Here is a 17,468-nt window from a genome sequence, read left to right as displayed (position 1 = left end):
TGTATGATGTTTAGCATTTGTTTCTCTGATGAAGTTACTGAATGCAAAATAGAAACGGCCAGTAAAACATACCATCTTGTTCTGGTTAAGCCCTAAGCCAGTAATTAGTGCAAATCTGGAGAAATATTTTATTAGAAACTTTAGTTACCAAGTGGCCTTGTTCTCCGCCTTTCTCTTCTCGTAGCTGAGGCAGCTCTGTTCTTGTCAGCCTACAGCCTGCAGTCTGCCTGAGACTGAGCACCATGCCTTCAATTAAGTTGCAGAGTTCCAATGGAGAGATATTTGAGGTTGATGTTGAAATTGCCAAACAGTCTGTGACTATCAAGACCATGTTGGAAGATTTGGGAATGGATTGAAGGAGATGATGACCCAGTTCCTCTACCAAATGTTAACGCAGCAATATTAAAAAAGGTCATTCAGTGGTGCACCCACCACAAGGATTACCCCCCTCCTCCCGAGGATGATGAGAACGAAGAAAAGCGGACAGATGATATCCCTGTTTGGGACCAAGAATTCCTGAAAGTTGACCAAGGAACACTTTTTGAACTTATTCTGGCTGCGAACTACTTAGACATCAAAGGTTTGCTTGATGTTGGGTGCCTGGGTTGCTCAGTCGTTAAGCGTCTGCCTTCGGCTCAGGTCATGATCCCAGGGTCCTGGGATCGAGTCCCACATCGGGCTTCCTGCTCGGCGGGAAGCCTGCTTCTCCCTCTCCCACTCCCCCTGCTTGTGTTCCTGCTCTCGCTATCTCTCTCTCTGTCAAATAAATAAATAAAATCTTTAAAAACAAAAACAAAAAAGGTTTGCTTGATGTTACATGCAAGACCATTGCCAATATGATCAAGGGGAAAACTCCTGAGGAGATCCGCCAAGACCCTCAATATCAAAAATGACTTTACTGAAGAAGAGGAAGCCCGGGTATGCAAAGAGAACCAGTGGTGTGAAGAGAAGTGAAATGTTATGCCTGACACTATAACACTGTAAGGATTGTTCCAAATACTAGTTCCACTGCTCTGTTTATAATTGTTAATATTAGACAAGCAGTAGACAAATGGCAGCAGCAAATCAGTTGTTCAAGCAGAATATTGTCCTCCTTGCATGTGTAGTTTGAGTACAGATTCCAAACTTATGGCTGAGTTTCTTCTAGTATGATCAAAAGTTTCTTTTTTCTTTGCTCTAAATAAACCTGAACTGTGGGTTCTCTGTAGAAGGTGGCATTTTGGGCTTTCCGAAACTCTCTTTGTAAAGCAATTTTTGCCTAGTTTATTGTCTAGTTAACTTTAGTTTAATGACCTTTTAAAAGTCGGCATTGTAAATAAAACAAGTTGAAAAATGTTTTCTGAAATAGAATTAACAACATATTCTCTTTATTCATGAGTTGGAAACTGGAAAAAGGCTACCTGAGGTAAATGTTTTGAGTGGGGTTATTAGGATGTCTTCCAGCTTCCTGGAGTCAAGGAGTATCACTGGTATTGATTAGCCTGTATGTAGTAGGGCTCCCTTAATTGGATGTAAGGACTTGTTATTGCATTTTTAATCCTCAGCTTTGAATATATTGGCTAGAGACTCAGTTACTACTCAATTTGTGGTTTGGGGGGGAATATAACTAGCCGGTCTGTTAGCTTTTCGATAAAAAAACACAAATAACCCATGTGATTATGTCTTCTTATAATCATTGATCCCATGTGGGGGAAACTTCACACTACTTGCATATAAAAAATAATTTAACCTTTAACGTTAAAATGTCTGGCAAAACCTAGAAAGCATCCATCATGAATGCAAGATATTTTCAGTAAAAAGTAAGTTGCGTAGTAGGTGGTAAATGGTTTGCTTTTGTGTACTTAACTGTGTCTCTTCACTTACTATTAAATGAGTTAAGTATATGTACCATTCTGTAGCTGGAGACAGCTTGCAGGAAGTTTCTGTCCTAGCTCGCTGGAGGCTGCTGACCTAACCATTGGGTTCTAATAGGCTTGTGTCTCTTCTGATTGTCATGATCTGGTTCCCTGGAGCCAGTGCTTCAGTTCTTAACTGGTGCACGTGGCCGCACAGGACTGCGCTCATTGTTCCCAGCCTCTGCCCTACAGTAGAATGAAGTTTTCTTGGTGCTTGAGATGGCTCACAAATTGTTATGTCTTTTTCTTTCCTCCTTGTGCTCCCTTTTCTCTTGCTTTCCCATTTAGCATCATCTGTATTCACATGTAGTCCTACTGCATTCTCTTCGTGTTTCCTGTGAGCTGTTTTGGCTCAGATTATTTGCTGATAGTAGTTTGCCTTTATACTTCACTTCTCATTTGCCCTGAATCTGTATCTTGTTTAATAAAATCCCACATACTGTCAAAAAAAAAAAAACTTTAGTTACCGACAGGCTGCCTCTAGGTCCTGTGCACACTCTCAGATGGCCCTCTCTTGCTCCCTCTCATGTGTCCCCATGCAGGGGAGGCCACAAAGTCATGGCAAGGCTGTCTAAAGAAGAAAGCCATCATAGAATGACAAAGCTCTCCGACTCCCTTCCACAGTGAGCCCAGATGGGCTGTTAACCTTAAAAAAATAAAACTGCTAGCTATTTTACTGGCAAAAGATGGGTTTATTTGGGAATGGCAGAGAATTGCCATCCAGAACAAGGAAGCTACAGCAAAACCCTAGGCAAAGCCACAGAACAAAGGAGAGGAAGGCTCTTTGAGAGAGCAAAGGGGGATGTTGGGAAGGCTGTTATGAACAAGAAGTCCATTGGACTAAACTGAGAGTTTGATGTACAGTGGCTTTTATGGACTGAGTTGTAACAGTCGGTCATTGGCTGAACTATTGCTGCTGCAGGAGGAAGAAAACCTTTCTAACTCCTGCTGGCGTAGTAAAGTAGAGAACACATGCAAAGTCCGACTCTTCCTGTTGGATTTGCAATTGATGTGAGTGATAGGATCTGCGAGCTCCTCCTTCCAGCCTCCCGACTCCATTCTAAAGGAGATTTCCCTTTATCAATTTTCACAAGCTGCAGTGTAGGATTGGACCCACTGACAGACAAGAGTAAGGGAATATGGGGGCATATGGAATTTTCCCTTTTTTGGTAATCTTAAGAACTGTGCCTGGTTGTAAGGAGCCCATTGGTCAGTTAGGGCCTATGGCTTAATAAGCTTGTTTGCATCAGGTCAATAGCCACTGTGGACCCTTTTGCCTTGCTCAAGGTTCCATGGCTCAAGCCTAAAAGTGGCCTCTACAATTTGGTGTTTAGATGCAATTTGCTGGCCCCTTTGAAATCCTGCAATTCCTTCCAAAGATGCTGGCTGTGTCCTTAGAATGTGTTCCTGAGTGCCCTGGGTTCCGTTCCCTTTTTCTCAAATCTGTATTTGTCTCACCAGCACTGTGGGTATCTGAAGGCCCAGCATCGTACACAAGACAGCCAAAGTGATAATGTTGTTAGTAACAAATAGCATAAAATAATTTTCATTTCTGATTATGTAAGTAATGCTATATAGAAGGTACCAGAAGTGTGATCTGCAGACCAGCAGCATCAGCATCACCATGAGCTTATTGGAAATGCAGAAGCTCAGGCCAAATCCCAGACTTAAATCAGAATCTGTAAGCTGAGGTTCCCAGGTGATTCGCCTGCTAAAGTTTGGGAAATACTGCTGTAGATGACCTGAAGGCCACAGCTATGTTAGATCCTGAATGCCTTTGTCGTCCTGCCTTCATGAGGCCTGATGGTATGCATCTTCCTGTGCATAGTAAGTGCTATATGTCTGTGTATCATTGTAAATAGCTTTTGCTCATCCAGACTGGTGACTCTGTAGAACTGGGAGAAAGTAAGTTTTGGGGATAGTGCCAGGAACTGATTCCTTCCCGTATCTCACCCAGTCCATCCCTCAGATGACTTGTGCTAGTGGTTTACCTTTTACATAGAATCTGGTGGACAAATTCATGTCTTCATCTATGGATCTCTTACACCTAAATTTTCTGAGTTAATAAAATATAACGAGTTTTAAAATTGTAATTTCGGAAAGCTGTTTGTTACTTAGTGATGAATAGCAGACATAAAGGGAAATGGTGGGGCGGTGGGCGGAGGGGGGGCGGATGCCGAAGAAGAATGAAAGGAAAGGATGGAGGTGGGAGAGAAAAGCAGGCCTGAGAGCTTCGAGAAAATCTGGTCAGCTTCAAAAGGCTGTGGCCGGGTTAAGATAAAATATGCAAGTGGCCACCAGTGAGTGATAGGATAATGAGTGAATTTTATTTTCTTCTTTCTGCTCTTCAGTATTTACGAAGTCTTCTACAATGAATGGGTATTGTTTTTATTACGAGGAAAAAATGGCACGTGTTTTTTTAAAATTAATCAAATATGTCATTGGAAAACTCCAGATAACAAAGTTGTTCAGGGAGGCAGGAATTCAAATGAATAGTAACTGCATGTACAGTGGGAGAGAGGCTATGCCAGGGTAAAAATCTGATGCTCATTTACTGTAAAAGACCACCAAGAATTTCAAATGCATAATTCAGTAAAAGCATTAGCCTCAAAACAACTTTCTCACAGCTCTCCGGTTTCGGGGTTAACTTTGCTTGGCAAGTAGATTTTCATCACATGGAAAGAGCTAGAGGATAGGGAGGCTTGTGGCAGAGACCACAAATCCTCAGAAGCCCACCTTCTAACAGCTCAGTGTGGGCTTTGGCCACAAGTGTTTGGTTTCTGAGGGAGATGTTTCATGTGGAGCAACCCAAGAGCCTGGGGCCAGTGAGGACCTACACGTGTAAATCATGCGCCCTAGCACCATGCCCTGACTTTGAGAACCGGGTTCTCCCCGATGTACAAAGTTATCATACCCTAAAATTCGGCATTTTTCTGAACCCCCAAGCCTATGTTTCCATAGAAACTCTGTTATGATTATTGAATAGGATTCCACGTTCCAGTTGGGTTTTCAAAGATATTTTGCATCCTTTTTCTCATTCAGTACTCGTACAGACTTAATTTCTTTTTATCTCTGCTTCAAAAGGAGAAGTATTGAAATCTATCAACTTCTGAGATGGGAATAGTAAACTCTCTCAGTATGACTTAGGAGTTTGCCAGTCTCTCCTTGTGACATCAGTTGTTGTTTTTTTTTCTTCACAAATCTATTTTATATCTCTGTTGCTAGGTACATATATGTTTGTTAGAGTTTCTTGGGTTCTTTTTTCGTTTGTTTAAACAAGCTCCAGGCCCAATAAGGGGCTGGAACTCATGACCCTGAGATCGAGAGTGGCATGCTTTACCGACTGAGCCAGCCAGGGGCCCCCTATTGGATTACTTCTTTTTTTTTATTATTAATAGCTATCATTTATTGGGCATTTAAAAGTGCTTTGTGTTCAAGTATTGTTACAAGTTGACAAATGGGGAATCATCTGCACTTGATCAAGGAAGATAAGCTAATTTGTATTTTTTTAATTATGTTATATCACCATACATTACATCATTAGTTTTTGATGTAGTGATCCATGATTCATTGTTTGCGTATAACACCCAGTGCTCCATTCAATACGTGCCCTCTTTAATACCCATCACCAGGTTAACCCATCCCCCCATCCCCCTTCCCTCTAGAACCCTCAGTTTGTTTCTCAGAGTCCATAGTCTCTCATGGTTCATCTCCCCCTCCGATTTCCCCCCCTTCATTTTTCCCCTCCTGCTATCTTAGACCTGTACCTCTGAAATAAATAATACATTATATGTTAAAAAAAAAAAAAAGAAGATAGCTAGATTATTTCTATTATGATATAACATGCCTCTATTCCTTAAGGGCTGATGTTTTACTTGGCAGGTGCTGCGAGGGCACCCAGGGCAGTGCAGGTGAGGAAGAAAGAAGTGAGATAAGGACAAATGCAAGGCCATGTGAAGCAATGAGTTACTCCACCGGCCAGGGTACTTCCCAGATAGCTCAGAAAGCATAGCTTTCACTGTTCTCCGGTAGGATTTTCTCCACAAGGTTTACGAGAAAGGACACCTGGCTACCTCCTCCCTCCCACTCACCCTTGACTGAGTCTTATCCCACTGGGACCTAATTCCCCCCTATGTCGGTGTTGTCATTTGGCCCTTAAAAAGCTCCCAGGAAGCCAGCCCCAATGTCCAGAAATGTGGCCTCCCATCCAAATCTAGAGCGGAGTGGAGTAGAGGTGGATGAGTCACTTGAGAAACTCTGAGAAGGTAGACAAGATTTATGTCTGGTACATCTCTAGTAACATATGTTCTCATGTAATAATAATACCCTGAGGTCAATTCAACAAAAACGGACATCCCCCCCCGCCAAAAAAAGACTGAAAAACTCAAAATAAATTCAGTAAACATGTGTTGAGGACTTAGCTTGTGCAAGTCACCGTGCTAGATACCCTGAGGGGGAAATGATGCACAAGAACTGATTCGGGGCCTCATGGGAGATGAGCCATCTCTGGAACAAAGATTTCAGGTTCAGACAGACCAAGATTTGAATTTCTGCTCTGCTCCTTAGTGCTTTGTGAATTTGAATAAAATATTTAACTTGCTAAGGCTTGGTTTCCTAAGGGGAATAACAGTTGTTGCCTTACAGGATTGTTCTAAGACTGAAACGAAATAACAATGTTCAAGTAGCCAGTACATTTGATTACTGTTAAGTGTTATTTCCCTCTCAGAGGCTTAACTCAAGGGGTCAATTCAGATAATTACAAAAACATCCATTCTAGGCAAAGGATGAACAAAGGACTTTGAAACAGAGAAAGGAAAAGAGAATTTAAGCCATGGAAGCTCTGGGAAGGCTTCCAGGTCTGTAGTAAAAGAGAAAGAATCCCTTCCCCTTTCCTGGTGCATGATCATCCCTTGGCAAATTTTCTCTTTTGGCAAACTTGGTCTTTGGCCCCCTACTTGCCTTGTGTACCCGTCTCCTGCTCATGTTTCCTCTGTCCTTTCGAACCTTAGGTGGTGTTAAGCCCGTCCACATTGCCTGACTTGGAGGTGCAGGCAGTGTGGGCCGCGCTCCCCCGACACAACTCCCTTGCCTTTGGAGGTACTGCTATTTGTTCAAAAGCACACGGATTACACTAATCCCAATCAAGTTGCGTGACTGGTGGTGGCCTTTACCCTCCTAATGTTTTGTACTTCTTCCTCACTGAAGCTCATTTCACCAAGACAGATCTAATCACAATCACTCCCATGAGAGTCTACCCATTGAGAGAGCTCCCCCAAGCTTTGTTGGCTTTTCAGGATCTTCCTTTCACCACCCTTGGATCCATAGGTTCTCTGGAAGCTGCTAGGTTTTCCATGGCAGGCTTCCTGGAGGAGTTCTGGCCAGCTGAGCATCGATGCTACCTTTCAGGGAGCAGGTGTTTACCAGTCAAAGGCTATTTGTTCACAGACCATGGAGGAGCTAGGCTTCCATGCTGCTCCCCTACGTTTTCCAATCATAAAATGTCCTCTCATAAAAATCCTTTCTCAGCATTTTCCTTTTTTTCCTTAGCATATATTCCATATATTAAAGATAGCATCCAATATTTTGGTTAAGGAGAGACCTGAAGAGCAGCAACACTTTTAATTTCCTGTTTGAAAAATCCTAGTATTCACATAAGAAACATGTGAAAACAAACTACTTATTTGATTAGATAAAAGGGATGAGGCTTATGAGGAATTATGACACACACTTCACCTTCATGTAGTCATTTCTCCTATGTTCCCAGTTAGCCTGAGTCTTTCTCTACAGTGAGCCCAGGATGAAATGGTTCCTATCTTAACATTTATTCTTCTCACCTGATATTTCAAGAAGTCTGCCAGTAGAGAGTGAGAAGGCCAACTGCACAAACCTTAGAGGGTACTTTGAATTTAATTTAGCAAGGTCTTCCAGAAATGCTACAGCCCATTGCTAAATGATTCTCCCGCCCTGCCTTGTGATGGCGGTGGTAGATCTAGGAGGGAGCAGAGGCAATGGGCCATAGTAGAAGAGCACTGGATTGACAACTGGGACAAGGTATTTGCTGAACCACTTCATAGCTGTATGTATGACACAACCAAGTTACTCAATCTTAGGGGGCCTCTTTTTCTCACATTTGAAATGTCAGTGGCAAAAAAAAAAAAAGTAAAAAGTAAAATGTCAGTGACAAGCCATACCCATGAGATCAACAAGAAATGAGATCATCTGACTCGTACAGCATTTGAATACCTGTGTGCTGGACACCGTGCTAAGTGCTGGGGATGTAGATTTGAGCATGATAAAATACCCGCTCTCGGGGCGCCTGGGTGGCTCAGTCGTTAAAAGCGTCTGCCTTTGGCTCAGGTCATGATTCCAGGGTCCTGGGATCGAGCCCCGCATCGGGCTCCCTGCTTGGCCGGGAGCCTGCTTCTCCCTCTCCCACTCCTCCTGCTTGTGTTCCCTCTCTTGCTGTGTCTCTCTCTGTCAAATAAATAAAATCTTAAAAAAAAAAAAAAATACCCGCTCTCGATAAGTGCAGACACTGGTAGGAAAGTCAAACATGTAAATAGGTATATCCGGTGTTGTAGAAGTTTATTCCACAGTGGTTCACAAGATGGAAGATTATATCCGACACACATAGGGAGCTTTTCAAATTACACACAGTCACCCCCAGGGGAAAGGTACTGCACTGTCAGTAATTCTCACTTCTTTAAAACCGCTACGACACCTATTTAGCAGTGGAAGGCATGTAATTTAAGTCAACTCCCTGGCATTTTCCATATAACCCTTTCCCATCCCCGATCCCTAGAACCTCTTCTGTATACAATATCCTCAGGCAAAGTAAGTCACCACCTAACCTTCAACTTCCACTTGCTTGCTAGTGACTGAAGTCTGTATCTGCAGCCCAGATTGCTCTGCTGAGCTCCAAAACAACTGGCTACTGGTGGATATCTATCTTCTGGATGATCCACTGGTTCCTTGTTTGCAATTAAAAGTGACACTTAACTCCGGGCCCTTCTCTCTTCTTCTGGTGGACCTTTTCCTCCCGTATCCCCCACTGTCCTGAAGGACATACACTTTGCCCAAACTAACTACCTTGGAGTCATCCTAGACCCTTTCCGTCTTTGCATCATTTTTAGTCAACCACCAAATCTCTGAAACACGCAGTATATATCCCCAGCTCTCTATTCCCACTGCCCTGATCCTAGTTAAAATCTGCAATAACCTGTAATCATTTTTCTCCACAATGATCTTCTTGTCTACTTCAGACTGTTATTCTCTCTAAACTTAATGTGCCTTTCCCCCCGGTAAATCTGGTGATGTCATCCCCAGCTAAAATTCACCCAATGATTTGTCCTCCTTCCTCTTAACCCCAACACCCACAACTGTATCTTACCCTTTTTGCTGCCTGATCAATTCTGGAGCAGGGTGAGGGCCTGATAGGCCCCGTAAGATGCCTTTAAACCCTTAAATATTTCTATCTACTGTGCCAGCCATAGAGTAGAGATGACATCCTGTAAATGAATTAGAATGAAAGAAAATAAACCCAGTTGAAGAGAAAGGGCTTCAACAGTTGCACAGAAACCCCTTCGCTACTATAAATATTTAGCACAGGAAGGCCACACCCTGCCACATTCAGTGTGTAGTTTTCATGTTCTAAACTCTCGGTGTTCCATCATTACTCCTGGAGTGGCAGTCTTTTCTTCTGTTGCATGGGAGTTTCTCTCTATTAAATAAGCCTCTCTGTTGGAAGAACGCTTATGGCAATGACTATAATTACGACCCAGGGCTGAGCTGGAAAATGCAGTGATGTGACAGCTGTTGTGATAGGAAGGGTAGAGAAAGAATGAAAGCTTATAATTTTCTTGGAGGTATCTTGAAGTCTGACAGTAGCCCTGCCCTTATGATGTAAATGTGCAGTGACCTGGAGACTCAGGACAGAATAAGCCAGACAGACATGCCAAGTCCCTGCTACATGGTCTACTAGTCAGCAAGCCAGAAAGACATGGCACAGTGCTGAACTCTCTGATTCTTAAAAGGGAATGGTCTAGAATGGTTGTTCCCTCCATTTTGGAATAATGTCAAAATGTTTCATTCGTCATATGAAATGAGGGGTTTTTTACACATCATTTGAGAAAATACATAATGATCCGAGCAACTACACATTTGTTATTATGTTGAAATAAATGTGTTTCATTAATTACACTCGCATTTATAGATACCTGAAAAACAGAACATACATTTAAAAAAAAAAAAAAAAAAGGATTTATTCAGTCTGCTAACCAAGTTTGGCCCCTTATGTATTTGATGACATTTGCAGCAGCCCAGAAATCTGTGATTTCCTTCTCCCCGTCACTGCCCCTACTTCAAGGTCACAGACTTGGAATAGTGTGTTCCTTACATTCATTCATTTGTTCATTTGTTTAATTGAATCTTTTCATATAGAAAGCATAGTGGCCTACTATATTTTGGCCATCATGCTAGGGATCATAGATACAAAGTCAAATCCTACCCAGTACCTGGCCTTGAGGAACTTAAATCCATCTGAGGAGACAGATATATAAATCTCTAAGAGTACAACAGGCACAAAAGAGGATATGGTTGATCAGTTGCACTCAGGGGAGTTATTAGAAAAGCTTTCGTGTAAGAGGTCTATCTGTCAGCTATTGCCACAATAATGCCGCATAACAAATTAAAGACATGATGACTTACTACTTCTGAGGCTTCTGCATATAGTCTGCAAGAGGATGGCCCATTCCCTGGGCTGTGCTTGACTCCAGGCTTTGGGCTCCATTCTCAAAGTTGCAGGTTGGGTTCAGATCTGCTCTACATGGTCCTCATCCTCCTTGGACCAGATGTTCTCATAGTGCATCACTAACAAGCAAGAGAGCCCGACAGTGCAACCATTGTTCCAGTCCCTGCTCTTGCTGCAGTCACTAAAATTCCATTGGCCAAAGCAAGTAACCTGGCTAAGCCCAAAGTCAAGGAGTAGGGAAGTATACTCGACCTTTCCATAATATGGATATGGATGCTACTACAGGGAAGTAAAGAACTGGGACCAAAAGTGAACTTACCACAGGAGAAACCTTTGATCTATATTCCAAGAGATGGTTATGAGTTTATATTAGGTGGACCTAAGTATCTGAAATATGAATCAGGAGAAATAAAGGAACCTTAGTGCACAGTATTTGGCTTGAAAGAAATGTTCTGACGGGAGTTGGGGCTTTTCCGGAGATCCCTACTCGGTGTCTGTCATGGAATATACTGGGGCCATTAGTGAGTGAAGATGAGCACAGCCTATGCATGCCAGAGCTAGAATTATGTGGAGGAGCTTTAATGAAGGACCTCATCCTGCTGATCCTAGACCCAGATTTACCATGAGAGGGCAGTGTTTTTAACCCAGTGTCTCTGGTTTGATGACCATGAAATCTAGAAGAAGAAAAGCAGGACTCACATTCTCACTGCCTTCTGCACTAACCCATTCTTCATACTGTTGTCTTCAGAGTATTGAGGTTGTGGTTTGTACATACTGGTTTCTTTCCTATTGCCTCTGTAAACAAATCATCACAAATGTAATGGCTTAAAAACAACACAAATTTATTTTTTTTTAATTTTTTACACAAATTTATTATTATTTATTAGTTCTGAAAAGGGTCTTATGGGCTAAAGTCGGGCTGTTGGCATGGCTGCATTCCTTCTGGAAAGTCTAGGAGAGAATCTGTTTTCTTACCTTTGCCAGCTTCTAGAAGCCAAGAGCATTCATTTGGTTTGTGGTTCCTTCCTCCACCTTCAAAGCCAGCAGTGCAGCATCTTCAACTTTCTCTGACTCTGAACTTCTGCCTCCCTCTTCCACCTTCAAAAGACCCTCTGTGATTATATTGGGCCCACCTAGTTAATCCAGGATGATCTCCTTATTTTAGGACTAGCTGGTTTGCAACCTTCATTCCTCCCTGCCACACAACATAGGCACGTGGACGGGTTTGAAAGGCCATTATTCTGCCTCCCACATGGTTGAGGGAGAGGGGGTGATGAACAAATGCCTCACATTGGTATTATGCTTTATGACATACCAAGACTTCCGTTTCTTCATGCTCTCACTTTTGAATCAGCAGCATAGAAAGCCGAGAACCAGGCGCCTGGGTGGCTCAGTCGTTAAGCGTCTGCCTTCGGCTCAGGTCATGATCCCGGGGTCCTGGGATCAAGTCCCACACCTGGCTCCCTGCTGGGCGGGAAGCCGGCTTCTCCCTCTCCCACTCCCACTCCCCCTGCTTGTGTTACTGCTCTCGCTATCTCTCTCTGTCAAATAAATAAATAAAATCTTAAAAAAAAAAAAAAAGCCAAGAACCATTTTGTAAGTGAATAAATTATAACTCAGATACATTAAGTGTCAACACAGGCTAGCATAATAGTTACTTGCTGCTTGTTCAATTACCTCCGAGTCCTCTGAATGTATCTAATTTGGCCCCTGTCTCCCTCTGTTGCAATTATTTGTTACATGTCTGTCTCACCACCTCAAGGCAGGCGTGGTGTCATTTCACGCTCTGCACCTTAGCAGTTAAGGATGGTGAAAGAAAGTGTTCATTAGACACTTATTGTGTCCATCATGTGCCAGGGACTCTTTATGTGATTTGTAATTTATTCTTCCCCATCCTTGGAGATGAGTAAACCTGGGCTCAAGGCCACACAGCTCTCAGCACAGAACAGGGCTGGAATTCACACCGAGATCTGCCTGACTCCAAAGCCAGCCTTCTTTCCGTGCTTCTTATGAGCCAGAGGTCCCTCAACTGAGTTTTAAAGAAGAGACCTGGATTTAAATGTCTGAAATCAAGACTTATAGACACATGGAGCAGTTACAATGCCATCTTTCTGTTTCTAAATGACTGACTTTTCTAATGGAGAAAATGTCCAACCCCCATCTTAGTTTCAACAGCAATGGGTATGTGGTCTTGGTCAATTCACTGCCTCTCTGAGCTAGTTTCTTTTATATTGAGGAGGTTGGAGTAGGTGACCTCTAAGTTTCCCTCTGTGATTTGAGACTTGTTGATATTCACACAGGTTAGTATAGGAAGCGATGGGACTGGGATACAAATTTTGTGTTCAGAGCAGGGCACCTTTTCTCATTATCCCTACTGAGTCTGTGGACTATTCCAGTATTAAGAGAGAACTTTGGAAAGAAAAGTACATGATTAATACATTTGTCCAAATCCATAGAATGTACAACAGCAAGAGTGAACTGTAGATTTTGGGTCAGTATGATGTGTCAATGTAGGTTCACCAATTTTAACAAATGCTGATGATGGGGGAGGTGTGCCTGCGTGGGAGGAGGGGTATCAGGGACAATCTCCATACCTTCCCCTCAAGTCCGTTGTGAACCTAAAACTGATTAAGTTTTAATATGATAAGGTCTATTTCTCTAAAGCTACATATATTCTGGCCAAATAAACTATGACACTTTAAAACTGTTTCCATTTTTCAAAGATGTAGTGTATTTCTTTGAACTGTTTTCATTGCCTTTTTAAACTGAAACTTACGCAATAATTCAAACATTTTTAAAGGGAAATAACATGATACCCATGTACCCAGTACCCAAATTTAACAAATATTTATATTATATAATACCTATTTCAATTTTTATAGAAATACAACATTATAGATAAAATAAAGTGCCCTAATCTCATACTCTTTCTCAAACTTCCCAAAGGAAAATTATTACCCTGAAGCTGGTGTGTAATCTCCTTAATTTGAACAAATACATTCATATCCATAACACCTTTATATGTTGTTTTGAGTATTTTTGAAACTTGTAAATGGCATCATGCAAGAAAGATTCTGTTAACAATTTTTTTCATTCAATGTTTTAGTTTTAAGATTCATCCATGTTAATATGTGACATCTACTCTATTCATTTTAATTGCTGTGCTGTATTTCACTGTATGACTATGTTTATTATCCACTATGGTAGTAAATTTCAATTTTTTTATATTTAAAAACAGTGGTGCACTGAACATTCTCCTCTAAATGCATCTCCTTGTTCCTGTGGGCTAGAAATACCTAGCAGGGCTCCTCCAAGCATGGACCAAAGACCATTACTAGTTAATGACTAGAAAGTACAGAAATTGAGAAGAGGCATTTAGAAACTTGAGAAGCAAATCACCTGAGTACTTTGATGTCTACTGAACTAATAATAAAAAAAAAAATTATTCAGGCTTGTATTTTGTCTGTTTTTAAGGTTCATTTGTTTTATGTTTTTACTGTATTTTACAAAAATATTGATCCTCAACAGGTTGGAATTTTAACACTTGGTTTTTCAGAGAGTTTGAGGATCTTGATACATTTTCTACCTAGAAGTGACATGTCTGACTTGACGAGTAGGTGCATCTTTAGTTCTATAAGGTGTTAACAAATTGCACTCCAGAATGGTCAAACCAATTTCCAATCTCATCTGCATTATATGAGAGTTTCCTTTTTTCCTAGTTGTGTTGTCAGACTTTAAAATCTTTGCCAATATGATATCTGTGGAAAAATATTTCATCTTAATTATAACATTTATCTGATTAATAGTGAAGTTGGACATCTATGTGTTTGTTAGGTTCCCATTTGTGTGACTCTGATCAGGTAGATTTTCTCAGTTTGCAATTGTGGGGAGAATATGCCTGTAACCAGCTAGCTGTGGGAGGTAAAGTATTATAACAGGTATAACTGGTTTTGACTAGGAAAAGCCTAGAATAGCTAGTTTTGACTTGATGAAGGACAGGAAAAGCTTGTTGTAGCAAATTAATGCATACATAGTTACTTTAGTGTCTTTCCTGGTATTTTGGGGTTTTGCACAATGATTCAGTCATCGCCACTAAGACATTACAGTGGAGTGATTTTCACGGAGAATTCTGTACCTGTCATCTAGTTCTGATAGCCAGTGAGTTTCTGGTCCTAATGAGGTTGATGACACCGAGTGAGACTGAATTCACCTGTGAACTTAGTTATTTTCTGGAGCTTTGACCTGACCTCTCACTCACTCTACCTTTGACGTGGGTGAAAGAGCTGGGGAAAAGGTGTGGAGGTGGGCATGCTGAACCAGGCATTCCCTTCCAATCACCCTGTAGTCAGCCTGGTTTTTGGGGGGTTTTTTTGTCTCCTCGTTCTTTTTATAACCTTTAGTGAAAGAGGTGTGTTAAAATCTCCCATAATGATTATGAATTTATCTATTTCTCTTTTTAGTTCTGAGAATGTTATTTCCTCTCTTTTGAGGTTATGTTATTAAGTCCACACACAAAACAATTGTGATAATATTCCAAAGAACCACTCCAACAGGCAAGCCTGAGTGTTGGGTTATCCAGGACACATGGAAAGACCCCTGGCCTTGAGTGCTCACATAGCTCATTTTTGCTCTGTTGTTCTTAGATGTTAGTGGCCTTCTTGTGGTTTGGTACATGCTTAACAAACTCCTGCATTGGGGCCTTTGAATTTTCCATTCCCTGCCCCCGGAACACCCTTCTAGGTGTCCTCAAGGCTTGCGTCAGTGAGAGATGTGAAGCACACAGAATTATGCCTGGTCACAGCAGTTACTGTAAGAGGAGGGAAGGAATGGTATGAGTTCAAGTGTAAGGAGTGCTTCATGGACAGCCTAGAGAAAATCTGAACGGGGACGGAGAAAAGCATATTTTAGTAGTAAACCAATGAACAGAGCTGTGAAGGTGAGAGCTTCTCTAGAAACGTCATAATGACACCAGGGTTCAGGTAGGAAAATGGTAGGTAGTAGGTAAAAAGACTGGAAAAATAAGTTGAATCACAAAATAAAGGTCCATGAGGACTAGGCAAAGGATTTTGGACTTTACATTATAACTCCTCTTCCCAGACTCTTGACTTCCTTCCATACTAGAATGTCAGATTCCTGAGGACATACCCAGAAAGATGCCCTGCACAGAACAAGCAAGCAATGCTCCATGTCCTGGTGATGAAGCACTTAGGCCTTGGGTGAGGTTATCTGGGTTCGAATCTTGTTCCATCCCTTCCTTACTGTATGGCCTTGGACAAGGTGCTTAAATACATCTACCTCCTAATCTGTATAAAGGGGCTGAGGTACCAGGCTCACTGGGTAGTTGGGAGGATTAGCCTGTTATATATAAGTCACTTGCTGTACACTTATCATATAGTAAACATTAGCTGTTATTAATTTAGAAAATTCCTAATTTCATTATTTGAATCTTGAATGATTCAAAATTCTGCCCTAAGGGAGACATTTGTAAGTAGGGTTGGAGGAAGAGAACTTACACCAGCCCACCCAACCTAATAATTATACCCTATCCCACAGCTCTTTCCAATTTCTTTGTGACAAGTATTGTCTCTGTTTCCAAATTTTGTTCAATCAAATGACAACATGGCAATGACTGCTGGGATTTTGATCTGTTTCCATGACACCTAAAACTTAATAAATAAGGAAAGGGTGATTGGGAGGCCTTGTATTCTGGTCATCACTTTGCTTCCAAGAGCTATTTCTCCTTGTTTCTCCCCCCTCCCAAAGCTTAGCTATTCAAGGGTTGGTTAGAAATCAGCTGTGTGCGATTCTATAGCAGTTGATTTTCCCAACTGATGCGTTTTATAGGTGACTAGTGCGGAACAGAGTACCTTGCCATCAAGAACAAGAAGTAAGGAGACTTACTTAGAGCAAGTAAAACAAAACCTAAAATGCAACATAGATGCAACAGAAAAGCTTTCCCGTTCCTGATTTGTGTTCTGACTTGTCGTGAAGTGTGTACTCAAAGAGCTTGATGGGATAGGCGGACAGCGCCAGCACTGAGACAACACTGCCACCACAAAAAGTCACCTGACAAACCTGAATCTTGCAAAGAGTCGCGCCATTCGTGGCTCTGACGCTAAGATTAAATTACGACCGTGCCCCAGGAAAGCAGACCTCTGCCAGGATCCTCCTCCGACTGAGTGTTCTTCATGTCTGAGCTTAACCTTCTCAACGCTCCTCTCGAGGTCTATTTTCAGTTGTTATATGAAGGATTAATGAAAGTAACTCCTTCTAATGTGATTAATATTTCAGAAATATGTCCCATCGTAGAATTCATTGTAGAAGACCCTGACTTCATAGAGAAAGGTCTTCAAAAAATAAGGTAAAGGAAATAAAATCACAGATGTCTGAGTATAAACATTGAAATTTTTTCTTTTGATATTCAATAACGAATCTTGGCCAATGAGTGTTTATTTCAAAAGAAAACACATGCACAGTAGCCTTCCTACAATGGTAGGAAACGACATAGCTATTTAAATATTGAATTAATGTGGGGTGCCTAGGTGGCACAGTTGGTTGAGCACTGACTCTTGGTTTTGGCTCAGGTCATAATCTCAGGGTCATGGGATCCAGCCCCAGGTTGAGCCCCACATGAAGCCCCTGGGGTCAGGTTCTGCGCTCAGTGGGGAGTCTGCTTGAGGATTCTGTCTCCCTCTGCCTTCCCCCCTACCCTGCTCTCGAGCATGCTCTCTCTCACTCTTAAATAAATAAATACATCTTTAAAAAAATAAATATTGAGGGGCGCCTGGGTGGCTCAGTCGTTAAGCGTCTGCCTTCGGCTCAGG

General features: G+C 41.7%; 1 long non-coding RNA gene and 1 pseudogene across 1 annotated transcript in view; both read left to right on the top strand.

The window, feature by feature from the left end:
- The window catches only part of LOC135365572 (uncharacterized), a 65,909-nt gene that overhangs the window by 27,702 nt on the left and 20,739 nt on the right, over nucleotides 1-17,468 (top strand). The window lies entirely within an intron of this gene.
- Nucleotides 136-1,234, top strand: LOC123836991 (S-phase kinase-associated protein 1-like; annotated as a pseudogene).

Source organism: Mirounga angustirostris, unplaced genomic scaffold (genome assembly GCF_029215605.1).
Source record: "Mirounga angustirostris isolate CCGP_5_RB_7025 unplaced genomic scaffold, mMirAng1.0.hap1 SCAF_8, whole genome shotgun sequence".
NCBI classification, from domain to species: domain Eukaryota; kingdom Metazoa; phylum Chordata; class Mammalia; order Carnivora; family Phocidae; genus Mirounga; species Mirounga angustirostris.
The sequence above is the reverse complement of the archived record's forward strand: the minus strand, read 5'-3'. Positions and strand labels throughout refer to the sequence as shown.